Below are 25,725 nucleotides of genomic sequence, written 5' to 3' on the forward strand. Positions count from 1 at the left end.
TCAAAATGATTAAACTTTTTGAAATAATGCCCAAAAGTGAATTGTAAGCTAAATAAATACTATTAATAATAAAAAAATTTAATGATAGATAAAAAAGATAATTATGCACAGGAAAATTTATTTTTAAATAGAAAAAAAAATTTCCTTGACTCAAAAAAATATTTATGAAGATAATAAAAGTATCTAAGGCAAAATCAAAATTTTTCAAGCGAAGGAAATTCGTTTGCTCCAGGAAAAATTTCACTTAGATCAAGATTATTTCGATCTTTCTTTCGCACGCCTCATAAGCGAAGCGGATAAGGTAGTGCTTTACTTTCGCCTTAAAAAAATCAAGTGATTTTTTGAACTAAAATTGTCTTTATTTATTTTCTTTCGCACTTGTAGAATAATATTTACACATAAATGTCATGAAAAAACACCAGTTTCAACACTTTTAACATTTTTAAAAGACATTTTGCTTTTTAAATAAATAAAAAAAATTATTCCGTGACCGTCCGTGCGTCAGATGTATGTATGGAAACTGGAGTAGTCACGATAACTGCGGGAAAACCTAATTGATGAAGTCCATTTTTTTATACGCTTCAGTATTATCCAAAACTAAGTCCTTTCGAAGATTACGGTCTAATTCAATGTAGTTTAATTATGATTGTCAAAAATCTACTATAGTTATTTATGCTACATGTGGGATAAGTAGCAAATAATCTGACAGTCGTGTTGTTGCGACATGAGCGTAAGGTTTATGGGGCATTCGTATGAAGACGAGTGTGATAGATATCGCTACGAGCCATAGGCGAGTTGCGACAACCACACGAGTCTTCATATGAATGTCTCATAAACCTTACAGCGAATGTCGTAATCACGACTGTCATATTTGCTATTTATCCCACCTGTAGCATACAATACTTTTTACAACTACTGCTCTGGAAATTGAATTTGAGAGGAATACAATAAATAATTTTTTTTAATAACACTTTTTTTTGCGTTTAACACAGTTGCGTTGCGACAAATAAATAAGGGTTAGGACTGATCGTTGTTTTTAGTGTATGAATTCACATGAACGATAAAAAATAAATTACTATCACGGCATCAGATGGCGTTTCAGTAGTCTCTAGTAAAATAAAAACGACGGACTGAGTCAAACACAGATTGTGTTCGTGGGGTTATATTTCTATAGTAGTATAGTTTAGGCGGAATCTGTGTAGTTATGTGGTCTTAAAGGAGCATGTGCGTTTATGAAACACATATAGTCAAGTATGCGACTATTGTGTACTTCGGAGATGACATACAGCGCTCGAAAAGTCAACTTCCAGAGCAGGTGTTGTAAAAAAATAATTACTAAAATCCACTTATCGTTTGTATACCTATATCTACGTAAATGAGGTTTGTTTACAACACATACCTAGTAGCGTTTTTTCTGGGTGGACAATGGTGCGAAAGATTTGAAAGTATTTGTATTTTATTTTAATCAATTTTATTAGGAAAATGAGATTATGAGGCGTGCATTTTTGGATTTTCCAAACTTTTTATAAATTTTTTTTTGTGTATTAATAATAAAGCAAAAGATAGTTAAATCAATAATAAGGTTTGTTAAAACTAAAATTTTTTCAAGAATTAAGAATATGTGAAAGTTTCTTTAACTTCATTCATTCAAAAGGTTTCGAAGAATACTTAATTACCAAACCAAAGATAATTTGTGACTCAATTAATTATACGTAGAATGTCCTGGCGAATATATCGCGTGCTCGTACATCTCCCGGGGAGACAAGAGCTGAGTAAATAAAAAACCTTTTCCAGGTGTAAATACCCAGGATATTGAGAATGGGAACGAGTGACAAATCTTTTTTCTACATCTCTATCACACTTAAGTGAATTAAAATACCCAAAATATTTTTTTTTCAGAATGCATGAATATAAAAAAATTCAAACAGCAGGACGTAAATTTATGTCAGAGCTTTGCTCTTCGGCAACGTCACGCATTATTACAAATTAAGATTTGAGATTTTCTAGATGATTAGAGACTTAATATATTTAGTAGATACTAATTGCACGCCTCATAGCGCGAAGCGCGTGAGGTTGTGCTTTATACTTGACTCGTTAAGGTCAAGCAATTTTGTGATCTTTAAATGCCTCTATCACAACCATATTACACTTATACAATGATATAAGTAGATCTACACCGAAAAAACACTTAAATTAAACCATCTTTTACTTTCTAAAATCATTTCATGTTGCTATTTTGAAAAAAAAAAAAAAACGTTTTGAAAAAAATTTTACGTGGACGTCCGGATGTCACCCCATTTTGGATGTACCAACGATTACTTCTGAACAAATTGATATTTCAAGGCCGGACCTTTTTTATTAGTTTAAGAATTCGATGAATTGGGTCCGTATTTCATATCGGTTGCCTAGTTTACGTATCTTTTTTTTAATTGAATTTTTATTAAAATTCACTACGATACAACCGTACAAAGCTAAACGAACTTTTCTTATTTATCACGTGGAAACTATGGCGCCACTTGATCAAGCTAGATTTTTTTAGACTGCGTGCGCATATAACAAGAAAAAAGGGTGCCGATATTTAAAAAAAAAATAAAAAATACTCTGTAAGAAATTACTTAATTAAAATTTTTTTTTTTTTTTTAATCAATTACACAATTTTTTTCTTAAGAAATGAATGAGCGTTATGAGGCTTGCACTTTTGGATTTTCCAAACTTTTTTGAGATACCGCAAATACGGGTGTCTTCGAACTAACAATTAAGTATCTGGTAATTGCGAAAACGTCTCCCAGCGACAGGTAAGTATAAATATAAATACGAGTACCTACAAGTACAAATATAAATGTTTATCTATAATAAAAGTAGTTACAAGTAACGGTATACAAACTGATTTATTAGTTTAAATCACTTGTCTAAGGTAAAATATATCACAAAGATAGATATAGATATAACATTTTGATTGTGAGTAGTAGTGCAGAGGCAGAGGCAGAGGCAGGTATATCAAACTATCAGTAAAAGATCATCTAAACGGTCACTTATCTACTCGTATTCACTGCCGGTGTACCACTGCCACCACTTGGCCGTCGACCGTCGACGGGATGTATACGGTGGGATGAGGATGAGAATAAGAGTAGGATGGGAGTTTAAGATACGCGTGGATCTACACGATGTCGTGGGTGTGTCAAAGATAACGACCGTGAGTCTACATGCTTTTCTTACCTGTTGAAAATCTATATTGTTGGGCTCGGGTTGCCTTTTGCCTTCCTATTCGCCTTGTAGTTAACTTGGACAATCTTCTTCCTTCTACCTTCTTCCCGTCCCAATCTCTTATCTTTTACCAACAGGTTGACTATCAATTTGATAATGAAATCACTCCGATCCATCTTGTCGACAAAATACTATCGACATCTGATTTTTCTTCCTCTGTAAATATACAAACAAATAGTTAAATTAATGATGAGTACTGTATGACGAATTTGTGTGATCTTTTTTATTTTTTTTCAATTTTTATACTATGAAAAACAAATTAACTGGATTTAAGAAAAAAAATCTTGATTAAGAATTTTTATAGTTGAAGCAAAGTGATGAAGCTCTTTGAAATAATTTTTTTAGTTAATTAAATTAACTTTTTTTTCAATGTATAAGAAGCATACCTTTAATAATAAGCTTAAGGGGGGAAATACGTGTAGATGGCCGTTTTCGAGCAGATTTTAATCAATTATTTAAAGGTATAAAAAATTAATATTATTTATTCAAACTTTTGGGTTATTTTATACATATATTGAAGAGTAAAAATTTACATTTACAAGAATAAAACTTAAAAAGTAGTAAAGATATCAGCTGATACATCTCGTAGGTTGTCGTCCGACTTCGCAACTGGTGTACATCATGGAGGCCATAATTTTTATCTGAAATCAATGCATCAAAATTATAACTTTTTTTAGACATGTATCTTCTATATGAACCTCATTTTAAAGAAAAAAAAAAATTTTCATTTTTTGACGGCTGTGAAAGTAAGTCATGTTTTTTACCTTTTTGTTTATTGTTTAGTATAAAAAATTAGTTAAAATGAAAAATTGCTTCTGATTGAGGTTCATATTCAGCACAATTATGTAAAGAAATAATATACTAAATTTGAAGATGATTGGTTAAAAACTTTTAAGCTAGAGTGTACACTAGTTCGAAAAACTAGTTTCGAGAAAAACGCGTTTAAAAATAAGTGATGAAAAGTTAAGGTGACCGTCTCTTTTTTCTCATGCAATACTTTCGCGACATAAATTATAAGCAATAATTTATTGTTCTTTATTTTCACAAATGCAATATTTCTCATTGTCAAAATTTATTTGGTATTATTAATTATTATTAAAATTAATATTTATTTAATTATGAATTTTTAATGATAAAGTGAAAATAAAATATTTGAGAAACTTTTAAATGATAATTTTTGCTCTGTGAGAATTTTTTAATCAAGAAATTTTTGAGTGAGAATTTTTGCATGTGAGAAATTTTTGTATGATAAATTTTTTATGAAAAATTTTTGTTTCGATAAATTGTTACTGGTAAATAAAGCCACGGTGCCAAAAGGTTAATATAAAGTTGTATTAAACGAATTGAAACAACTTACCAATTAATCAGCTATTCCAGCACCATATTGTAAGCCTTCTTCAGCTTCATATGCTTCATTTTGAGCTTGTAGCTTTTCTTTTCGTGCTTTTCGGGCTTCTTTACTGTCCAAGGAGCTGCGTCGATTCTGACGGGTTACGCGCTGACTGTCGGATTGTTGTGCGTGATTGAAGCTATTGTTCCCAACGATGAGATTCCTAACTCGTTCATGACTAATAAAATACTTGAACTGCCTTCATTGAATAAGCAAGCAGCCAAGTATGCAGCAATTTCAATAGTTTTTAAACCACTATGCAAATGTTTAGGGGCCATACGCCAAATAGTTGAATTAAAACTTTCATTAGCATTTTGAGTATGGCCTCCTAAACATCTCTCCAATAAATCTACCCGGGATAAATCCTGATAAATTGGAAAAATCGCTTTTTGAACGTCAGGATGCAAAGGTGTCAGATATTTTGGAGGTTCTGTCCCCAGAGCTTTAGCTTCGTTCCACTTACACCAGCTATCTACACCCTTTGGACATTTGTCATGTTGTGGATTATCATCTGTTGATATCATATGGAAATAAGTTGCCAATATCTCATTTTTCATGAGAAGTATATATACCTGGAAGTATATGAATGACTACCTACTCGACCCTAACCGACCGCTCCGTTCAGGTAATTATGTTCTCGGGCGCTGTACCGAGCGCACTTACTAAATCGCTTGTAACTTTTGAACGAATAATAATTTTGACCTGAAATTTTAACTGTATATTTTTCAATAGTTTTACAAGCGATTTATGAAAAAAAAAAATTTTGAATTTTTTCAAGCCTCTACACGTATTTCCCCCCTTAATATAAAGTAATACTTGTCAATAAGACGTTTTGGACCTTAAAAAATATTTTTATTTATTGATGAAAAAATTGATTTGATTCAACTGTTTTGAATTCAGCAAAAAAATTCTTTAACTAAAAATTTTGTCTTGGTATAAGTAAATTTTAATTTGCTTAAGAATTTTTCTGCTTGGACCAAGATGATTAAATTCTTAAAATTGACATTCTTAGTTAAAAAGAAAATCTCAAACAAAAAAAAAATTATTTTTAAGAATTTGATTGTCTTGAATCAAATTTAATTTTGTATACTTCAAATTTTGGTCATTTCCAAAATTTAAAGTCTATTGTTTATCAATAAATTTTTTTTTTTAAGAAAATTATATAATTGAGTTAGTATTTTTTAGGATCTGAAAATATAATAGCAAATAACTTAAAAACAATACAGTCTGATAAAAATTCTTATTCTTAAAATTATTATTAAAATTAATGTCTGATCGATCGGGTCCGTAGATCTCATTTTTTTAAAAATCGAATTTTCCCGGAAAAATGTCAAAATGGCGAGGTGCCCCGAGACGGGGAGTCTGAATACACAAAGAGATATTTATTACAAACAATAAGCAGACTTTCCCAAGTTGAAAAAATTAACTTGAATGAACTTAACTGCTATACTAAAACAATTGATTTAAGCTCATGTAAGTTCATTTTCCCGACTCGGGTTACTATAGAATAATTATGAACACTTCATTTAGTCAAATAAAATGAAACGAATTAATTTTTACACAAAAATTATTCAGTTTATCAACAGAAAACGGCTGTTTGAATTATTTGAACTATTCGAATTATTCAAACTATTTGAATTATTCGAATATTCGATTCGAAATTCGAATCGGATAATTCGATTCGAATTCGAGGCGAATAATTCGTAAACTCGAATATTCGCACACCCCTATTGTTTGTCTTTAATTCTTATCATTTTTTTATAACCTAACTTTTATTTTGTTACCTCAATTAGGGCTAGTTGAGCAAGGCGCTGACTGCGTGTTAAACCAGCCCTATTATTATAATCATAATTATACGTATGTAGAATTATAATAAATTAAATATTTGCTTGTTAATAACAATTTTATTTTGTTTTCATATCATTCTATACAGTCATTCCGTCTATTTTAGCCATTGCACAACTAGCCTCATACCCATGCTCAACTAGCCTCACTAGTGGGGCACGTTGAGCAATTTGGAGCGCTCGCGTATTTCCGGAAATAACTTCAAAATTTGGACTCGGATCGTTTTTGTGTCGCTAGACCTTTTGAAGAAGACTAAATTACGAACCTAACAGTATATGACTTGATTAAATCTGATACATCGTCTTAAAGTTATGGAAGGTCGAACCAAAAAGTGATCAACTAGCCCCGCCCTACCTATTGATACCCTATTGATAACAATAATGATAAAATTGACATTTATCATTTTTTGTATTTTTAACTTCAACCCCATGTTCATATTAAGTGTAAAAATTTATTTACTCAAAAATAATAAACAATAAATCGTACTGTGAATGGATGTATCATCAATCGTCCTTGCTTGAGAGCTCCCAGGTTCGCCGAAAAATTCTTATCTAAAACTAGGTCATTCTTCAACCGAACAAAACAGTGCTCTTTTAACCTCCCGTCGTGTGTATTATATGTATGTGCTGCAAGAACCCATTTTTCTAACTCAAAAGTCGAGGTTCCTTTCTCCATTTCCCCAATCGTTATTTTTTGTTACACTCTTACACCGTTTAATTTATATTATTAACCCTTTTTACTTTATTTTTCACATATATCCATATGCTTCCATTTTATTCAACACTATTATCTATTATCCAACCATCACTGATTTTCACACGGTTAATCATAAAACCGTCTTGAGCACGAAATTACTTCTTACGTAATAAATATTCGCCGTAAATACTTTATACTTTTTTCTTATTTATATTTATTTCCTTTTCTTTCCTTTTTTTACTTCTATTTATATTTTTCTCCTTATACTTCTCCGGTCTGGCGTCATGAACACCAAGAACGAGGCATGACGCAGTCAGAGGTTACGAAAACTGGCGCCTAAAGATGACAATAAGTCGAGACACTCTATAGCTGTCCACGTTGTATGTGTCTAAGCTTTAAATTCTTAAATCTTCCAATACCTTACTTTACCTTATACTTTGGACACACATCCGTGTTTTTAAGAAAAGGCTCCTCGCTCCTCAGGTAGCCGACCTACGGCTCACTGGAGCCTTCAACCTTATTATATTTTAAGGCGTTAAGTGTGCTCTTTTTAAATATATTTCAAAAATACTTTTCTCCCGAAACATTTCATTATTTTTTAATTAATTAGTTAAATTGTAAGGGTGTATTTTTATTTTTTTCTAGCCTAATATGTACGAATAATTATTTATATTTTTAAAATAAAAAATTAAACCATCGGAATTATTAAAAAACTCTCATAATCTGATAAAAAAATTAACTTGATTCTAGAAAAAAATTAGGAAAACGGTTGACCCTAAAGGCCATCCCTGCAACTTCCCGCTACCTCCATACCTAAGTGCTCAACAATTCACTTATTTTTTAAGCTCTTCGAGCTCAAAAATATAATTTTTGTGTAATTTTGAGCTCTCCGAGCTTAAATGAATCACTGTTCTGTGCTTTTGAGCTTTTCGAGCTCAAAAGGCTAATGGAAGTTTTATAGAACACTATTTTTTGAATTTTCAAACCGCAATAACTTTTGAATGAATTAACCGATTTTCTCGCGGTTTACGGCATTCAACGCAGTTTTTTGAGTTCTTTGAAAAATCATTCAGCGTAAACTGGTCAGACTAAAAACTTCATAGAAATTCTGAAAAAAACATTTTTTTCAATTTTTTTTGACGATATCTCACGAACAAATCAACCGATTTTGACCGGGCTGGTGGCAATTGACGTGGTTTTTTGAGGTTAAGAGCTGATTAGTTTTTAGAATCGATCGGCTTAGCCGTTTAAAAGATATTAAAAAAAAAACGAATTTTTGGAAATTTTATTTTTGAGATTTCTCAAAATTCATCGACTCAATTTCTGTAAATTAGCATCAGAATTCTAGGGGCAAAGGATTACATAATCTACTACTCAAAAATGATTAAAATTTGTCAAAATTTTTATTTCAAGTGTAAAATTAGCATGTAAACACTACATATTATATACTTATTTCCCTTTTATTAATTATTTAAACTCTTCAACGCTATACTGGTTCTTGATTTAAGTAAATTTTTTCTCTGGACCGAAAAAAATCAAACTCTTTAAAATAATTTTCTTGTATCAAAAATTTCTCTCTTTAATCAAATGAATTTTTTTAACAGTGTAGTTTTTGTAAAAATAAAAATTTTGTTAAATCAGGAACATCTTGTTAAAAATTTTCTGTCTTCGTTTTTGAGAATCATACAAGCCTTATTTATTTTCCAAAATTACGAAAATTATCAAAGAGTAGTGATTAGTAACTTTCGCCCAATTTTTCGTTGTATATCATAGAAAAATGACCTATACCAAATAAAAACAGTTTTACAATCCCTGTTTCCATAAATTATAAATGCACCTGTTAGTGCTAAAGTCCTTATTCCCTTACGCTCTTAAGACTAAGCAGGTGATACCAAATCTTGGCGAATGATGAGTAGCCTCAAATTCTCACCAGAGTATTATATTAGTCTAGCTCTACTCTAAAATGTCGCAACGATCTTAGCTTCAGCTTTAAAGTTGCTATTGCCTTGGCAATCACCGTGAAGAAATTTACGATAAAAGGGATCGAGTGAGCGGTTAGAAGAACGCACCCCCGTCAGGGTCTACGTTTTACACGATACGAGTTGAGGAACTCAAAAACAGAAAACGAGGTAGACATAGATGCAGGCGGTACACAGAGTAGATGTAGAATAAGGTATTAAGGTACTAAATAAAGGTACGCAATATACTTTACTGTAACAGGGATGAGGAGCGTGAGCGCAACTATCAAGGATTTTTCTTGCTCTCCGTCTCTTTTTGTCTTTTCTACTCAGTATTAGTGGGACTCTTGTTTTGTCCTCTACTCCTGCAACAGAAACTTAACGAACGATACAGAATATAGGTATATAAGCTAGCGCCACACCATGGTTTTATGGTTCTTTACTTATTCTCGAGGCCTGATTTATGGACGGTGAAACGCCGTGAAATGCTGTAAAAAGTATCTGGAGACGTGTAGCTGAGAAATAAGGATGAAACGGTACGCGCGCCACTGGGTAGGATGAGAATTCTTGTGTCGTTAAATTTTCCTTATTTCAGATCTTTAATTCAACTAGCAGACAGGATTATTGGACAGCTGAAGAATATTAATGATTATTGTTTTTTAATATATTTTATTACAAAGACGTTAATTTTTCATGATCACGCGTTTCAAATTTAATAAAATTCAAGTTTAGTAAGCTTAAAAGATTTAAAGTACATGGAAAGTAATTTTCTTTAAAATTTAGTGTTATTTTGATCAAAAAATTAACGGAGTGTACGATAATTGTCAGATGTCATGACATGACCCTAAGCGAAAAAATATTATAACATTATTCCAATAACTTAAGTTAAGCATGATTTCGTATCATCAAAAAAAGTACCAAATATAAAAACACGGTGGCCAACATATTTTTTCCGTATAGGATTCTACAGTCTACAGTAAAAAAAATAAAGTTGAGGTGACCTATCGAACATCAGTCAGAGAGGGTGTTACACGATCTGTAAATTACAACTTATAAATTTTATTAGAGAACTTAAAATCTACAGATAAAAATATTAACATTCTCTTTGTATTATAATTATTATTAATTGATTTATTTTTTGTTTAAATAATTTTTAGAAAGACTTACGAAGAAGGTATACATTTTATTAACGTTATAATATTTTTTCACCTATATAGTTCTGTACCATTTGTAGGCAATTCAAATAATTTTCAAAGTTCTTTCAACAAATTTTGCTGGAGTCTACCATAAAATTGTATAGTACCCGATTATAAAATAATAATAATTGAAGGAATGTCTTAGCTCAATGGCAATTTAAAAAAAATTTTTCTTTTTCGTGTACTGTGAATTTTTGAATTACAGTTTTTAAATTTCTTAACATTTATCATGTAGTATACGACATATTAAATAATCCTGTGAAATTTAATTAATTTTAATTAAAAAAGAAAACCCCTGATAGTTCGAAAATAAATTTTTATTACTTCTTGTAATGAAGAACATATTTCAGACCAGAGATTTTTTGGTTTTAGAATTTTTAAAACCTTCAAAATAATGATAATGGTTTTAGTTATGTTATAAGCCAAAATTTTTATTGAAAAAATTATTGCTCATTAAAGTAATACAAATTTAGATCGTTACCTTTTCGACCTTTAACAGTTATTTTCCCACAGTTTCGATTTAACAATTATTTTTCGATACTTCAACTTCTGAACTTCATTCCTTACAATGTAATACTCTCCCGCAATGTTCAAAGGACTTTAAAGCATCTCTACTTACAATAAGAACGAAAATAATAAATAAATTCTAAGGAAAAATTTTAGTGCAACCTATTACAGCTCGCCCCCGTAGATCCACACTACTCAGTAGAGGTTATATTCTGCTCTATTCTGTAGTGTAAGTGAGTAGAGGTCGTAAAGCTATGAAGGACGCGCGGTTGGAGCTGTCAAGACAGAATCATTATTTACTAGCTCTGAAATCGATAGCCCAGGCCCAAAAGTCGATCATGAAAATACTGGACTCTAGAGAGAGGTGTGTATTTGTGGTCTTGTCGATGGAAAAACCATTTTTCCTCTATTCTTTCGTTTTATTTTATTATTTATTAGTTGCACTCCCTTCTACCTTTTACTTTCTCATTCTTTTCACATTTCTCAATTTCTTTTTTACAGACTATTTTTTTTTCTTTAGCCCAAATTTTATGAGTTAAATTTTTATGGAAACACACAATGTGCCAAGCACTTTAAGCATTAAAGCTTCTTATCAGAGCACTGTGTAACTATTTCGTAGATCCTGATTTACATTCTCTATCGGCTACAAGAAAAATGATTTATTCCCCAATAAATTCTCCAGCTTTCCGTATTATAACTCCAGCAGCAAAAAAAGGCAAAAAAATCGAAAATTGCATAAAGTTTTTTATATACATTTATTATTTATATTGAAAGTTTTAAGTTGAAGTTTGAAATTAAATTTTTTGTTTTTTTCTTTTTTTTTTTCGTATCCTCGAGAATGATTGGCAGAATTTGGAGTGCATGCTGTGAATCGAGGGTGAGCTTCAAGAGTGAGGCTCACTCAATAGAGTGTAACTGAAAAATTTTTACGGTCTTTAGAGACAAAGGAAAAAAGACAAGAGTTTGCTCTTTCAGAATTCGACTTAGTTCCGTAGGTTTTAAGCGCCAAGGGCACGCCTTCCTCGTTATTATCGAGAGCAAAACATTTTAAGTAAAACAGCTTCCGACTTTTTTATGAAAAACCACAGTCATCTTTTTTTCACTCGAGTCCAGCTGTTTTAGTTGCGAGATTTTTCCCACACAAGTGCTTGAAAATGACGACTCAACCCCTCTTGATACTATCCTTTCCGGTATTATGTGTAATGAGAAATAATGTGGGCAGCTCTTTTAAATTTTTTTCATTTTTGTTATTAAAAATTTTCGAGGTTTTATTTAGAATAAAATTAAACGGATCCTTGACATTTATTAGATGACGATAGAACAGAGCAGCAGCCTCTTCATACAGTTTTCTGCATCGCATGTTGACGAGTATGATTACTACAGACAAGACCACAGAGAGGGTCAGAGATTTTGTTGTTGAGGAGACTTGTCATCACTTGTTCACCTCTCTCACCTCTTCAATTCATTTTCAAGTGACGGTACTTTATTTTTGCAGACAATGACTTTTACCTATTTTTCATTGTCATGTCACGCATTCATTCTAATTTTATTTTTAAAAAATTTTTGTTTAAAACTAGAACCGAATTAAAATTATGTAATTTTACCGGTACACGGTAAAAAATTTTGCGTCACTGCGTCAAAAAATTTTGTGTTAAAAATTTTTATCTTAAATATTTAACACTTTTTTGTGTTAAATTAACACTTTTCTGTGTTAATTTAACACAATAAATGTTAAATTTACACATAAAAGTGTTAAATTTTTAACACAAAAATTTTTTGACGCAATGACGCAAAATTTTTTACTGTGTATAAAGTCAATAATAATGGTTGATGATTTTTAAAGGAAAAAAAAAATTTTTTTTTAAGCATATTTTCGTGTTTTAAATCAAGAATTTTTTCTTTTAATCAAAAATATATAAAATTCGTAAAGAAACTTCAAATTTTTTTTTAGTTTTCGATAAAAAATTTAATTGTATCGATCGAAGATGATAAACTCTTGATCAAAGATATAAATTTTCTCAAACCAAAAAAATAAGTGTCAAGGCAAGAAATTCTTGAATCAAAATAACCAGTTCTCTTTGAAATAATTTTTCACGTGATAGTTAATTTTCTTCCTCCTTTTTTTGATTCGGATCAAAAATATTACTCATCAATCAAATAAATTTTTTCTTCAGTATGTAAGCAAATTTAATAAAATTTTCAGTGTTTCTCACGAGTAATTTTTTCAGCACACTCAAAAGTCATAGCAAGAACCCGTTCAAAAATATCCTACCACACATATAACATATCCTGCATATAATAAAATACAAACTATAATCCAGTGTATCTAATCAAACCACAATATCAGGAGCTTTACCCTCGGGTCAAATGTTACAGCACCCAAACGAGAAAGTAATTCAATTTATTAACTTTTTAATCTTAAATAAAATAAAAGCATAGTATCGAATCTAAATCTCGACTAAACCGAATCTTACTTGCATACAATAACAATAATAAAGTAAAATGAAAACAATGTATCATAAAATATATAATTTAACTCTGTACTAGTCGCAACAACATTATTTATTATCTGATTTATATACATCCGTTAGACCGCGATCATTTAAGGTCAATAGTTTCTCGATTCTCGGTATACGAACGAAGGCAGTTTCCATATCACACATACACACATTTATACATACATATATAATATCCGGAAGCATATATACCCATCGACTCGACTCTATACATATATATTAATTAACCAGAGATATACGTAGTTCAAATGGGGGTTGAGAGAGAGTCAAATTAATTCGCGACTGACACACGAGAGAGGGCATCGTAATATCGTCTCATAACTCTCGGGCTGGCAATCGGTACAGCTTATCTCGCGGACGGTGGCGTTTCAATTAGCCTTCTCTGTACGAGACGGCCATTATTGTATGTACGTATACACTGTATACACATATGTGGGAATGTGTGGATCTACTCATACGCTAAAGTTCTCTTCTCCCCTGGCACTCCCGTCAGCGTAGGAAAAGTCTTATCCAACTACATTTGCGACGTGCGAGTAACATAAATACCGTGCAATTAATTCGCCGACGCCGACGATCGGATGCTAACGGTGTGATACCGTATGATGTTTGGATACTATTCCTGACTGGTAACAGCCGCAGTTTCATATGAGTTTATGTGCGTTTGCCTCTATGCATATACATACCTAGATATCCATGCATGTATATGATAATGTATAAATATATAGATGTACAGATACATATTCTAGCTTCTAAAGATTGGCCGGTTGATAGCATCATTCACTCACATAACATAGACACGGACATACCAGGATGCACCAGTCTGCTGTAATACTAATGGATACTTGGATATGTTGCTGTTCGATGTATTATACTGTGTTGCATTCTGTATGTGTAAATATAGACATGGACAAACCCATGCAATGTCATTGCGTCACTTCTGATTCACGAGTGCATCTCATCCCTTGAGTAATGACGGCGTATCAATCATTATTCAATCAATTTCATCTACTGCGGCTATATGTCTTCCAATTAGTTTATTTTAACTGATGATCAACGAGACTATGGTGATGCTTTAATTGTTACTTTTTGTTACGCAATTAATTAAAATTTGTAGTTACTAAAAGTTTATTTTTAACGAAATTGTTGAATTGTGCAATGATTGAAATTATTTATGTGCAGGATTTAATGATTTTTTTTTCTTTCGTATGTAAAGGAATTGGAAAATGTGTATTAATTTTGGGAAAGTGATCACCTATTTTATCATATTGTTATAATTGTGATAATTTGGTTTTCATTAAGAATGTTATATTTTTTGTTTAAAACAAGCTTCTTTATTCAAAATAACTAATAAAAAATTATAATATTTTGAATTTAAGTAGAGTGCTTTTTGAATTAATTCGAACTGAATATCTCGAAGTAAGAATGAAATTTTGAAGAAAATATTTTTTTAGATGGAGTATTTTTTTCAGTATAGCAAAAAAATTTTTGTTTGCCTAAAGAACAAATTTTTGAACCAGAATTGAAGCAAAATTTTTATCTTCAAAATTTCGAAAATATACATAATTTTCCTAAAGAGTAAATAAAAAAAAATGCTGATATTTTCTGTATGCTTTCAATAATATTGTACCTAATAAAATTCCCAAGAATGAATTTTCCTATTCATCATACAAATTATCATCCATATGTTGAGTAATTTCTGCAGCATCTCATTTCTCATCAATGTAATGTTATTAGTTATTAGTATTAACACTTATATATGCACAAAGCAAACAGTAAACATGTTGAACAATTTGTGGATGCAGCAAATCAGTAATTGCATTTATGCTTCAGGAAAATTTGCACACATGCAGAGACATTACATATGTGTTATTATAGTTGCTGGCCGGCATACAACATAGAACATGGACCACAGAACGGCAGATGATGTTGATATTGACAGAGTCTAGGTGTCGTTAAAGCATAGACCGGTTATCAGAGTGGGTAATTAAAGCTGATTTGTCGCTTTATTAGATCTTAGTTTAGCGGATTCTGCGCGAAATCATGATGCGCCCGTATAGTAGAGGCATCAGTTGGCTTCTGGCTGAGAGGGACTCACTGGTGAATTATTCAGCAGCATCAGAGAGAGTGCCTCTACTCTCTGTACTGTCTATATTCTAGTGTAACATCACATAAACGATATGGAGCACTGATGGTGTGCAATTTGCGTAAATTAGACGATTCTAATGGCAGGACGTGCTCTAATCACCGATAATTTCGGTATCCACGCACTTACGATCATATCGGGATCCTCGTTCTCAGGTTAATTGGCCTTCACATGTGGCTCCATCTCTTGACGATCAAGATCAACCCTTTCTTGGATGGTCCTCTAATTATTATGGTCCTTATCGTCAAATTATACTTGATATTTATGTCGTCTTCGTCTCAAACTTTGTCTTCTATTTAATGATAATCTTTATTTAACCATATTATTTTGATATGTGTTGTAAAATGCAGAGTTTATTTATATGGCGACAGTTTACTCAATGTATGGGGTATATAAAGACACTTTATTTCGCCACAATGTTAGTTTTAGGGGGCTGTTGACTACCCGCTGTGGCCAATTGGCCAAATCAAACGTCTATTCCAGCCATCTGTTGATTTAAATGTCACAATACAAGTGCACATCCGGCTGCTTGTTGTTCAGCTTGTAATCACTTCTTATATTTATGTTTACGGTTTATCTATTGCTTATTGCCAGTTGTATTGGGCAATAAAATACACATTTTTATTCATCGATGTGTGTGTTGTGATGGGTATGATATATTGTCCTTTTTGTGTTCCTAAAGTATCATAATTCAACTTTCAAAATCATTTAATTACTACCTTGAAAAAAATGATATCAAAAATATATTAGAAAAAGTTTGGAAAATCCAAAAGTGCACGCCTCATAACGCTCATTCATTTTTTAAGAAATAAATTAATTGTGTAATTGATTAAAGAAAAAAAATTATAATTAAGTCATTTCTTACAATTTTTTATTTCTTTTTTTTTAAATATCGGCGCCTTTTTTTCTTGTCATATGCGCACGCAGTCTAAAAAAATCTAGCTTGATCAAGTGGCGCCATAGTTTTCTCGTGACAAATAAGAAAAGTTCATTTGGCTTTGTACGGTTGTATCGTAGTGAATTTTAATAAAAATTCAATTTAAAAAAAAAATACGTAAACTAGGGCACTGATATTAAATACGGACCCAGTTCATCGAATTCTTAAACTAATAAAAAAGGTCTGGTCTTGAAATATCAATTTGTTCGGGAGTAATCGTTGGTACATCCAAAATGGGGTGACATCCGGACGTCCACGTAAAATTTTTTTCAAAACGTTTTTTTTTTTCAAAATAGCAACATGAAATTATTTTAGAAAGTAAAAGATGATTTAATTTAAGTGTTTTTTTGGTGTACATCTACTTATATCATTGTATAAGTGTAATATGGTTGTGATAGAGGCATTTAAAGATCACAAAATTGCTTGAACTTGACGAGTCGAGTATAAAGCACAACCTCACGCGCTTCGCGCTATGAGGCGTGCAATAAATGAATAATATACAAAATTATATGAATATAAAGATGTATAAAATATACATTTTTAAAAGCTAATTTTTAGTTGATTTTTGTATATAATGTAATTATAATTAAATACATTAAAAATATATTTTCTCATAAAAATCTTAGTGAAAATAGACAAAAACTAGATTTCAAATTTTATAGAAAATATAACTACGAAAGTATAAAACAGTCTAAAATAAATTTGTTATGTATTTCAATTATAATTAAAGTGTAAAAAATATACACAAAACTCGTCAGTTTTTGAAAATATGTTTTTTATAGATTTTTTAAATAAATTTTTTCCATGAAATCATGATAAGTATTATTAATGTACAGAAAAAAAAGTTTCAAATGAACGAAGAAAATTGTAAGGAAGATTGAAGTAGTTTTAGAGCGAGAAAAAACTTTATTTGATCCAAGTCCAAGATAAATTTTTTCTTTCTGAATATTTTCTTGCACGGAAAAAAAAAATTTCGTTCTGGTAACGTAACTGTAGAGTTACCACAACTATACACAGTTTACTGTTCGTTGTAGAGTTACAGTTACAAAATGTTATTTAGTTCTGATAACTCAATGTTGTTGAGCTCTCAGAGCTCTACGGGATTGTTCTCAGAGCCAAACGGTATAGTTGGGAGCGCTCTACGTTGCGCACTAGTGGAGTGCGCTGACATATTTCATAACCTTCTAAAATGACAAACAGAATTATTTTGTTACTAATCCATATTATTAAAAATATATGAGGACAATTAAGTTTCCAATTTATTTATTTAAGGAAATAGGTTTTTTTTTTTGTCAAATTGAATTTCGTTAGAACAGTTTTGTATTTATGGTTTTTCAAGGTTCATTTGCAGTGACTGTTAATTTAATTTATTAGTTGAATATATTGTGATAATTGATAACTTATCGGAATACATTAAAAAGACCCCATTTAACACGAAATAAAATTTGTTTTCGTTTATTTATCCTTTCTTGTGCATATACGGTAGTGATTTTATATCCAATATTTATTGATATAATTAAGAAGATAAGATAATTTTGTGACGACCATATTTTTATTTTACAAATAATTTTTATTTGTAAATTAAGTTCTATTATTATTTTATTTCTATTATAATACTATTCTTATTTGTCATATACAATTATTGTTGGCAATATAAATTCATTCTGCTGCATGTATTTATTAAATTATCAATACTAAATCGTAAAAAAAAATTATTAAGCAGACTTCCAAAAATTTGTTATAGTCTCAGAACGATCCTGTGTGTAGAGTTGTGAGAGGTAAATAACGTTTAGCTCTCAGAGCTCAACGATATAGAGTTGCAGGAGACAAACGGTATTGTTATTATAAAAATACGTTAACCTACTGGAACTTTTTACAACTAACTAACTACTATAGAGTTCCTATAGCAAAATTTTTTTCTCCGTGTGAGTCAAGAAAATTTATTCTACCATTTTTTTTTTTTTTATTATAAAAGACTTTTAGCAGAACTTTTTTCTCCTTGTTTGTTTTTTCTCAGTCAAAATTTAATATTATTTATTGTTCAATACATATAATAATTAATAAGAGAAGAAAACAAGTACAAAAAATAGAATATAAGAGAATCGAATCGGATAAAATAGACAACGGATAAAAAATGTAAGGATTAACTGACGGATGAATAAATTGGGAAGATATAAACGAGAGTATGTCATGGAGGAAATAAAATGTCGCGATCGCGGTAGCTGATGCGGAGAAATGTAAAGAGAGAAACCAAAAAGGACCGAGCGAAAACGTGAGAGCAGTAAATCAGAGACTCGAAAATATAGGAAAGGTCCCGTTGAATACAAAACAGAGAAATTGAAGAATCGCCGGAGTTCCGCGGAAGATTCAACCAAACGTTGCGTATCCCTCCACTATTTTCCAATAATTTATCCGGCTCACTGTATACATACATATATGCATGAGGATTGTGAAATACAGATATAGATATAGATACATATCCACCGGGTGGGACCGCGAATAGACGAAGGAGGGCGCGACGGTGGGTGGAAACGTCGGGGGTTGCTACCGCGCACACGACTGACACTATCAACCCCATAAATACTCCAAGCCTCTGACGTCAGTTCGCCCAGGGCCCGATATTATACTTTATCTCGAAACTAATTCCCGCGAGCAGATTTATTGCAAGAAAGGGTGAAAAAAAATTTCCGTATCCACGTTGCTCCTTTCGCCTCCTCCTCCTTCGACTCTACATCCACCGGCAGAAGCTGAAACCTGCGACCGCCTGATCCCATAGTATAGTTGGAGTAGGAATAGGAGCAGGCTACCAACCTCAGTCTAGCGACACTCTAGAGCGATCGCACTGTAAAGAGTGTACTTGCCAGCCTCTTGCTCTTGTTATTCCCATCGTCACACGCTTTTCTCCTCTTCTCTTTATTTTCCACCCCGGCCCTTTATTTTCGTCTTTTTTACTCCGAGCGACTTATCTCACTAATGTAAAAGTGCCAGCCAAGAGAACAAGCGAGATTATTTTTTTCGTTTATTCAACTCTTATTTTTATTCTTCGCCACACGAAAAACCATCAACCCGGGAACTTTTTGCCGATAAAAAAAAAAAACATTCTCATTCGCACGTTCTTAACATCAAAACTTTAGCATTTATTCTTTTTTTATTACGTGTTCGCCGGAATAAATCAACCCACGTGTTCTACATTAAAATAAACTATATTTCATTATTTTTTTTTTTTTGTGACAAATGAATAAAAAAAATAAAATTTATTATAATAGAAACTCTTTAATTTATTTTGCGTAATATATACTCACGAGAGTATTATATATAGTTTATATTTAAAATTTAATTTTAATATTTTTTTTCAGCCCGGGTACTACTATTACCCTTGCAAGAGCTAGGTGTACATGCGGTGTTACCGAGAGTTCTCTCGTGCCGGTGTACACTCTATAGAACGGCGTAATATATCAGAGATATCGCTGTTATCTCTGCTAGATATATACCAACGCCGCCGTTACTTTTATACCAAGGTATACACTACACACGCACGACTGGTACACACGCTCAAGCGCGGAAAAGGTCATTTTTATGAGATACGTGGCCGCAGGCAACATCACACACGCTACATTTCCTATTTTTTATTTCCTCCTTTTTTTTACCGTACGCCAGGAAAAAAATTTACAGCAACCTCTTTTTCGTTTTTAAATTTAATCATTCTTTTTTAACTTAAATGAACGTTTTATATTTATGTCAAGAGATAACGGAATGGATAGAGATAAGGGAGGAGCCAAATGAACCTGGGAAAAATTGTTTGAAAAGGATTTGTGTTTCTCAATTTAAATCGATTATTCTGAAAAATCCAAAATTATATCATTCATAATGCTCATTCATAAATGAATTTTAAATAAATGATTAAAAGACAATGAGGAGAGCTATTTAAGATATCAAATTTGTCAGGGACAAAATGAGTCTTAAAAAAAAAAATGATGTAAATAATAGAGTTTTTTTTTCAAGTTAATATGTTTTCAAGTTAAGAATCTTTTTCTATTGCTTGACCGGAAAAATTTTCAGTTTATTTTGATAATTTTTTCGATTCTGTCACTGTGAGTTAATTTGTGAAAATTGTAAAGTTAATCTTTATTGAATTAAGTTTGTTTCAGTGAACTAACTAGAGTGTAACAAAAAAAATTGTTGAAGAGGTGAGACGAAAAAAATTTTGATCGTAGAGCCCTGTCTAATACTTCGCATTACGAGTTGTGCAAAATTTTAAATTAACGATTCCGATCTATATAATGCCAATTCTTACTTACATTAAATTTCACGGCTTTTAAAGAACAATACAGTGTTATCCAATTTTCTCGATACTATTTTATATTCTCAACAAATAAGTCTATGTAAAAAAAAGAATGAGGCTGCATGTGTTCGTTCGCAAAAGATACAATAATTTTTCCTTATTCTCGATTTCCAATACAGCAGAAAAGCATTCAGAGAAAATAAAGTAAAGGATGAGGATGAGGACAAGATAAAACGTGGAAGCGAGATGAAACGAGGAAGCAAGTGAGGGACATGAAAACCAGCTATGAAAAAAAAAACAACAAAGAAATAAAAACGAATGGAGAGAGAGAGAAAGAGAGAGAGACGAATGGTTCACATTGGAAACATTCCCTCAGAAATTCTTTTTTTTAGACAATTTTTTTTTTTTCATTTTCAACCCTCGTCCTCTGTACTCTCACTGGTCATCCCTTCTATTCCGAATGAGTCTCCGGTCGACTGGCATATCTCGACAAGGAATAAAACACGATCATGCACGCATATGGCTGAAGCTGACTATTTTGTATATCTATAAAAATTCATGTACGTGTATGCACACGTCGGGAAATGTGAATGCACCTGCACTCCCTTATATATCGACTTCGAACTAACTGGCGGCTTAATTTAAAAAATAATTAAACCACGAAATTAAACGAGATATTTTTACTTGTCGACGTGTGTATTATATTTGTCTTTTTTTCTTGCATGTATGTATGAAAGCTTTTTCGGGTTGATTGTCGCGAGTTTTCTATTTCTCCACTTCGTTTTACATTTTTTCACAAACGTCCTGTAAATTTTTTTTTACACGCGTATAGATGTTAAAAATTTATCAATTATATTTAGCGGGATAGAAATTGAAAGAGTTGGAAGTTTGATAAATTTAAGTATTTATAATGAAGACCGAAAAATTTAATCATTTACAGGTGAGAATATTATCGAAAAAGCCTAAAAATTGAACAAAAATTTTTTCATGTTTCTTTGATGAAAGTACACTGTCAAAAAATTTTTTTCAAAAATTTTGGTCAAGACATTATTGCTTATTACCATCCAGATGAGGATATTACAAAATCAATTTTCAGGAAAAAGCAAAATATAGTTTTTGCTGTTAAAGCTTGCAATATTGCATGAAAATATATTTTAGAAATATAAACACAATAACATGTAAACTGAATTGACATATATGACAAAAAAATAAACTAAAAGATGTTTGTACTCGAATAAGTGAAGCAGGTCGGCTTAAACTTGTCATAGATTTGCTCTAAATAAAATAAAATAAGAGTGTTATCCTTGAAGAAAATCTCGCGAGATCCTCGACAGTAGAATCTTGCGATCTCAAAAATCTCTCAAGCACTCAAACACCTTCGACATCGATGCGAGTGGATAAATAGAAGGACTCTCTCTTAAATTTTCTACCCAACTAATGTCTTTTTGAGGTAAATAAAAAAAAAAGTAAAAGCGACAGAGTAACGGAGAAACCCGAGGCCATATTGTCTCAAGACATTGTCCCCAAAACAGAGAATTTTTTTCTGTTTTCAAGAGCTTGAGTGGACTCTTACTCTGAAACTAAGGAAAAACCGAACCGTATACTAAAGAATTCTGTGTTTAGTGTCTGGGGAATAGATCGTTGCATTCGAAGCAAAGGTAGAGGAAAAGAAATAGATGGCATAGTTGTAGGAGTGAAACGTAGTCAAGCCAGATATAGTCGAGCCAGAGGTAAAGCCCCTCTATCTAGTAGAGAGAAGTCCTGGATACCCGCTGGTTTAAGGATCAGCTTAATCCCTCCAAACAAAAAGAGTTGGCGCCGAAATAATGAGAGCGTCTTCGTAATAAGAGCATCACCGAGCATTGTGTCCGAAAATAGGCCCAACAATGCTCAGCACGTTAATCCCTGTAAATATCGATGCCTCTTGGCTGTATTCATCCTATATATACTCCAGTTTTATCTGGACACGAGATTCCATCTTGACATGACCAGACATTAAATACTTTACTAATCTTGTAGTTTAGAATGGTAATTTCTTTTTCACCAGATGGCATATTTTGTGTTTATGATGCGTCTAGTTTTACAATTTTTTACATAAATTTTTCTAACTTTTTCGAAATTTCGGAAAATTTTAATTCTTATTTAACTCTATTTTCATCCATAAAGTTTGGATTATAGAATTTTAGTTGAAGAATTAACAGTTTTACTTAATTTTTGAAACTAATAATAACAATAGATGTTACTTTTCATTGTGGTGTAAGAATATTTTATTCTATAATACTATGAATTTATGATATTTTTTATTTAATTAATTTGAAAAACATTTGGAAATATTAGGGGAAATATTAAAATTAAAGTAAACATTATCGTAATTTGGATGAAAATATAAAACATCTAAAATAACTTTGTAAACAGGAACAAATTTTGCGTATGTACGTCCTCTGTCACAATTTCCAGGTACTAAGTATATATTCCCGATTATACATCTTTTGAGCAAATTTGAATACATTCTCTCAGGATATATCATGTTTCCATGATGAGCATCAGTAATATATTTATTAATTTACGTACAACTACTAAATTCTAGGAATTATTGTAATATAAAAAATTCAACTAATAACTGAGAATTGTGCTTTGTAATTTTTTTTTTAAATAAAAGAATTCTCACCTTTATTAACTCCTGCATTTATCATTTTTTAGCCACAGTGAAGTCAAAGTGGCTGATTGAATTAGACTCAAAGACATTTTGCGACAATGATGTTTCTTGTTTTCCATGAAGCAGAAGTACGATATTAATTATATTAAAAACTGTCTGAAAAATAAAAAATAAAAAATTTAATTTCATAATGTATTCAATTAATTAAATTACTTAATGCATGTGAAACTTGGAAATTTTTTATCCGTCAAAAAAAGCGAACTCCAGAATAGGAATGAAAGACGAGCATCAACATCTGAAGAATCTTATTAGCGTTCTATCGCAGACACGAAAAATAAAAGCAGTTAAATTGGCTTACAAATTTAATAGAAGCCAGTAAACCGTTTTTTAGTTTAAATTCCGTGTAAAGAAGTACATAATAGCCAATAGTGTATTCATCTGGTATTGACGAAGATATTTGGCGCCCGTCGTCGGGGTCGTTGGCGTCTTGCTGACGAGACTAATAAACTCTTAGTATTAATTTATATAGAAAAGAGTTACTCTGAAGATACCGATTAACTTCACCGTGAAATTACTTAAAATGACTTCCAGACCACTCTGTTTCATAATTAAATTACATTATTTTTTTACGTATAATTTTTCTTGGACAGTATGCAGCAGAGCATGAATTAATATTTCAATGTAACAATAATTATTTTATTGCTAACTGGAAAGAGAATAATCTCAAACATAAATCATTTATAATAAAAATTCTCTCAAACTCAAAATTAAAAGTTTGAGTTTTAGTTAATGACATTTCGGATACTGATCAGTAAAGTACTATTACTAGCATGAGTAACCAAAAATCAAAAGAAAAGTAAAACCATTCTTAAAAAAAAAAAGACATTACTGTTACTAAAACTCGGTTTTAGATTTTACAGTTTTATGGAAGGATTAAATCCTGCTCTACTTTCAAGTAACGACTCCAGTACTTGATCACTGGATTAAAAGTAGTCAGCTAATATTTCACCAGGGATAAAGGATAGAGAATAGCGGATAGTCTGCGACTATCCGTTCACTTTACTCTTAACAGTTATACCTAAGGTTAGGTATAACAAAGTTACACTCTGCGCACTGCAACAACACCCAAGGTCCTACTTAATCCCCTACAGCTAATTACCTCTTACTCTCTCGATTTTAGTCTTACTACAGACAAGAGCAAGTGAAAGCAAAAGCCATGGGTCCAGAAACACTAAACTCGCCAGAGAAGACCACCGAGAGTGGAAACAATGGAGAGATTAGGACTCTTACAATAGGCGCTTCGAAGATTATCCGAATTTTAGAGAATTACGTTGTTCAGCTGAATTTCATTCAACTTTCTACTATTTTGTTTTTTTACTTTCTTACATCATAATATTTTAAACGAGTAAGTTCAATGAAATTAATTTTAGTATTTGATAATTTGAAAATCAAAAGAGAGTTCGTTATTTGGGTTATACATTTTTGTACACTGTAAAAAATTTGCGGAGTGAACGCGGAGTGAATGAAGAGTGAATGATTTTCAATTGATTCACTCCCAGTGGGAGTGATATTTACTCCGAGAAGAAGTTAATTTTTATTAATAATAAAATTCACTCCGCATTCATTCCCAAAATAAATGAATTTAGAAATAAATGAATTTTTGTAAAGAAAATATTTTTATAAACCCTTTTTATATTTAATTATTAAAAATTTAATTTATTATTTTTAATAATATTTCATTTTAATTATTATTATAATGCTTTTATTTGGGTCATCCCACGTCAAATCGACCAATAGTTGGACTCGACCACTTTCGATTTGGACAAATTTTGGTCAAAGTTTTCTTTTATGTCATAACGAAGTTCTGCCAAAGGAAAAAATTAAAAAAATTTTTTTCAAAAGTTATGCAAAATCCAAAATTTCACTATTTTCCATATTTTTTAAAAATCTCGAAAACTATTGCAATTAAAAAAATCGCATTGAGTAAGTTTCAAAGGGAATACTTCGGACTATTAAAAAAAAAATTTCCGAAACAAAATTTAAAAAAATCTCCAATTTGTGAAATTTTGAATTTTTGAAAATTCTTAAAATTGACCTCCGACAATAAATTTTTTTTTCTCATCATTATGCCACTAAATGAAATTTCAAATGTTCAAAATATCAAAATTACGCGATTTGCCAAACACAATTAGGATAAAAAAAAAAAAAAAAAAAATTTAAGAAAAAATTTTTTTTTAACAAGTTTCAAAAATTCATATTTTTGAAAAAACAAAAAACACAGTTCCAAAAATTTCAGGATCTTTTAAGATTGGTACAAGGTAGTACACAAAAAAAT

The 25,725-nt window shown here is 31.2% G+C and overlaps 1 protein-coding gene across 1 annotated transcript in view; it reads right to left on the reverse strand.

Moving 5' to 3' along the window:
- Window positions 1-3,415, reverse strand: part of LOC123261785 (GATA-binding factor C-like) — an 83,023-nt gene extending 79,608 nt beyond the window's left edge. Inside the window, exon 1 of the mRNA XM_044723579.1 lies at window positions 3,217-3,415. The gene's annotated coding sequence lies outside the window, so the exon portion shown is untranslated. The remainder of the gene's footprint in view (window positions 1-3,216) is intronic.
- Between the last annotated feature and the right edge of the window lie 22,310 nt (window positions 3,416-25,725).

Source organism: Cotesia glomerata, linkage group LG3 (assembly GCF_020080835.1).
Source record: "Cotesia glomerata isolate CgM1 linkage group LG3, MPM_Cglom_v2.3, whole genome shotgun sequence".
In the NCBI taxonomy this organism is placed as follows: Eukaryota; Metazoa; Arthropoda; class Insecta; order Hymenoptera; family Braconidae; genus Cotesia; species Cotesia glomerata.